Genomic DNA, 4,794 nt, shown 5'->3' on the forward strand with positions numbered 1-4,794 from the left:
ATTTTGGATAAACATACTACCCAATACGTTATGAATCTGTGTACATTGGCAAAAGTAGTCATAGCTAGATCATGGTTGGCTTCTACGGGACCTGAATATGCGTCATGGAAATCACTTGTTAATTCTACGGTGATGCATGAGAAATATATTTATATCTCACGAAAGTCTGAGTCTAAGTTTGAGAAGATATGGAATAGATGGCTTCAATCTAGTTTCTATGAGACACCCAGTGACTCATAATTGGCTCTAATGATCTATTGGGAAGTTTTCTATTATGCGGCAATGTCAGTATCAATAATAACAACATTAACACTGATTTTTAAGTGCGCTAAGTACATCACAGATGTAAACTGTTATTAGTTAGTATGTATGTTTAAGAAAAATATATCTGTTTATATGCATATATATATTCTGTTCTTTTTTTCTTTCTTTTTTAATCACTCAAGTCAGTGGGATGAGATATCTACTCTAACTATTTGTATATGCATGTATATGCCTGTTACTACTGATGTTATTTGATATGTATGCATGGTATGTACATGGTAATATGTATGTTTTAAAACTAAAATAAAAAATTCACTCAATTTAAAAAAAGAATGGGATTAAGGTGCTTAATTTCCATGTACTAGGGCAAATTATTGAACTATCCCGAAATATTTGATAACTATTCCGATATAAAAGAGTAAGGGTCAGTTTAGTTGCAGCATCTGTGTCATCTATGTCATAGCATATTTCTATTCCTTTTTTGTTACCCTTACCAGTTCCCGGAGAACCCGCTCTTTCCAATTACTTTCCTCTTAGGGGCTGTGGAAAACCCCTCTCTCCTTCGGCTGCAGGAATAAAGTACCCTTTGGCACCACCCATATTCCTAATTCCCACTTATTCATTTAATTTATCAACTCATAATCCTTCCATCACCTTGAACCCTAATATATCATTCCTCAGAGCACTGTAAGGTGAATGTACATGAATTGCTGTACAATGGACAGAAGCACTGATGCATTGCAGTATGTGAGTCTTCATAAAAAAACAGAATACATCAATATGGTTTAGGAATTTAAGCACAGTAAATGCTCTATGATGTCCAAAATATTTTAGTCAAATTGATTAGAACACAATTACTTTCTACCAAAGGTTATCTTTGTGGCAATTTTGACACTGACTACAATGATTAGAAGTGTTAAACATATTTTAAAAATAAAATTTAATTTTATGGGACTACTCATCAATTTCTTGCTAAAATAGGGCTGCAAATGCTTGTAACAAAGAATATCACCTGCTATAGGGCCCAATTCAGAGACAGATGCAATGCCGATAGTTTCACTAAATGAGTGATTGCTTGCTATGGCGCACGCGTGAACGCAGCACTGTGCACACGCATGCGATTTTCATTGCGTTTAACAGGAACCACTCGCAAAGTGAGTGACAGGTAGTCAGCCTTTGAGGGAGATAACAGGGGGTGGTTAGAAAAACACAGGCTTGTCTGACCATTTAAACGCTGTTTCATGGGCGTACATTAATTAGTCATTGCGATCACCTTCAGAGTATGGGCCAGATGTACTAAGCCCTGGGGAGTGATAAAGTGGAGAGTGATAAACCACCAGCCAATCAGCTCTCAACTGTCATTTTTCAAACACAACCTGTGACATGACAGTTGGGAGCTGAGTGGCTGGTCGATTATCAGTCTGCACTTTATCACTTTTCAGAGCTTAGTACATCTCCCCCATATGAGAGCTCTGTGCGTGTCATGAGAGCTGCATTGTTTGCTTGTTAGATTTGACTTACATGCTGCGTGACTGCCCGATGTGTGTCGATCGTACCAATGTTTACACTGTTGTACGTCATCGGACGGATATGAAAAGGCAGCAGTGAGCCTCCCTATGCTCAGCTATGCTTTGAAGGCATTAGCAACTGCGATCCGTGAGAGTATACAGTTGCAATTGCATTAGCATACATCTATGGATCAGGCCCTTAGATCACAATGAATGCTACAAGTATGCAATAAGACACGGTTTTAGAGTGCAGTGAATGTGCATCAAATGTCTGCAATCATGATTTAAATGCGCTGTAAATTGAAAGGCAAATTGAAGGTTTTGTCTATTGTGTTTAATTACTACTCTTTGAAAATGATCTTGTGTACAAACAGTTATAATAAATATATATAACCAAAATGGCACTGATTATTACCCCACTTCTCCCCGTGTGACTGAAAAATGCCATGCTTGCATGAGCTGGATGGCAGCACAAACATTGGAGGTGATCAAACACCCGTAGAGCTGTCTCAGCATGTAATGTCACTAATGGAAAATGAAAAATCTTCAGTAGTGGAATTGGAAATATCCACCAGGTGGTGCTATTGCACAATACTAGAATAATAAGGTTATATGTCCATTATAATTATCAGGTTAATGTACCAACACTGATTTACAAACGTTTCTTCAGTGACCAGGCAAAGCCCAGTACTGGAAGCTAATGACAATATTAATTTCGATTGATGATCATGTGTTTTTATTTGCATTATGTGAAGACCAAGCCTGTGCAAGTCAATGAGGGTTTATTAATTATTTAAACACAATCCTAGAACAAGATTTGAGATCAACTGCTGTAAAAACATTGCTGCCTCCATAACATGACAGAGGGCCTGATTCAGAGGTCCACACCATTGCTGCCCCAACTGCGCCTTTTTACACAACGTAACTGCATCTTTATTCAAATGCCGTGGCCAATGGACTTCCTACAAAGACGCTCACCAGCTGCGGCTCTAATCCGCTGCTATTTTTATTAAGACGCACCATCGAACGCACCATAGGAGATGACACCAGCCCTATGGAGGTGCAATTTCTCAGTCTGAACATGGCCATCTGTGTCAGTACTGCTGCGTCTTTTTATGCTGACTGCGACATGCATGCATCTAGCTAGTCACCCCGTTACCACCCAGAAACGGAAAACTGAAATTGCCTCTATCTGTGTCCAAATCCGCTCTGCATCACCCAGCGGCAACTACCGGAATGAGTGCGCAGAGTGACTCAGACGCATGTGCAGACATAAAACGTTGGCCACTTGCGTGCGACCTCGACACTGCGTGTACCTCTACATCAGGCCCAGAATCTCAGAGATCACCCAGCACTAGTTTCTGCAAAAGCTGCCAAACTCTTCTCTCTCTCTCTCTCTCTCTCTCTTTCTTTCTCTCTCTTTCTCTGAGGCCTATTCATCGTAAATTAAATTTCTCTGGAGGTAATTAGGTTTAGAACTCGCATGGAGTTCTACCTAATTACCGGAGGAATTCATCATTCATCATTCCTCCTCTCCATAAGTATCTATTCCGAAAAGCTCTCATTTCAGCTTTTCAGGAAATAGACACTTTCCATTCTATACTCTAACTTACCGCAGCTGTATTCAGTGCTGTGCATGCGCCGTTATGTTCACAGAATCGGCGCATGCGCAGCACTGCCTAAAGATGCGGTAATCCTGCATGCAGGGACAGAGGGCCTGATTCAGAGCCGGCCTTCTAGTTTTTTAGAGCGGCCTCCTGGCCGCTCGCATAGCTGTGGGTGACCACCCACAGCTATAGCGAGCGGCCAGGAAGATGGTCGCGATGGTCAAGACCATCGCGACCATCGGGCTTGCAACAAGACCCTTGTGGTAGGGTCTCTTTGCCGCAAGCCCCAGAGAGCTTCCGGCTCTAACAGAGCCGAAAGCACTCCCACTGACATCACTTGTGATGTCAGTGGGGTCGGCCCCAGACGGTAGGTGTTCCCATGGGAACGCCTCCGTCTGGGCAGCCACGCCCCTGGCCCACCCACCAAAGGGGGCGTGCTGTCACTCAACATCGACAGCACGCCCCCTTTGGTACGAGACCCGGAGCGACGGTTTGCCCGTCGCTATCCGGGTCTCGCGCATGCGCACTGGGCCACCATCGACCCGCTTGCGAGCGCACTCGCGAGCGGGTCTGAATCAGGCCCAGAGCTTGCGAGAAAGCTCTGTCCCTGCGAATCCTCTCCGAACACTTATCAGGGTATTTTTCACACAAAAAATCCTGAGAGTGGTTCTGCACATGTGTCGCCACCGCCTCCTTTTTCTTTGTCAAACTACAGTTGTCAGCATCCCGTGGAGTTAGGGCACTTGAGATTCTGCAAGTATATTTATATATATGTTGTGACAAAAACACTGGAAAGGTTTTTAAAGAGAGATCTATATGCCCCAGGTTTTTATCTTCCGTCTGTTAGACAGAATCTGCAGTCCTGAGTGCCGAACCACCTGTGAGATACTGATAAAGGGTGTGTCAGTCTCTATAGTCAGCCTTTCACTGCCTGTGGAACAGGTTAGAGCCCTGTTAAGAGACACTGTGGTTACTGAATATAAGTGCTGAGCTAAAGACTTCTGTTTGTGAGAGGGGCATTAGGCCCTTCCATTCTAAGAGAGGGAATCATTTTGTTTAGACGGGCCAGGATTTAATTTTATGTCTTGTTTTTTTTAGTGCTGCTAATATAAAAAAAGCTGCGATACTTGTACCTAGACCCTGGACTGATGTATTGCTACTTTGCTGCTGCATGACAAGTGCAACTGGTTACCCCAGGAGACAGCATCCCTTAATAATTTTTCTATACAATATTATATTATTATATTTAAATGGTTTTAAATTACTGTACAATATTTGGTACACTATTTGTCCTTTTTTTGAAAATACAATACATTATTGTTGCACACATATCTATGCTTTGTTCTTGTGCACTATTTAGTTATAATTGTCACACATAACCTGCTGAGAACTCAGATCATGAGTTATTAGGAGGT

The sequence above is a fragment of the Taudactylus pleione genome, unplaced genomic scaffold (genome assembly GCF_031769625.1).
Source record: "Taudactylus pleione unplaced genomic scaffold, aTauple2 ptg000019l, whole genome shotgun sequence".
NCBI classification, from domain to species: domain Eukaryota; kingdom Metazoa; phylum Chordata; class Amphibia; order Anura; family Myobatrachidae; genus Taudactylus; species Taudactylus pleione.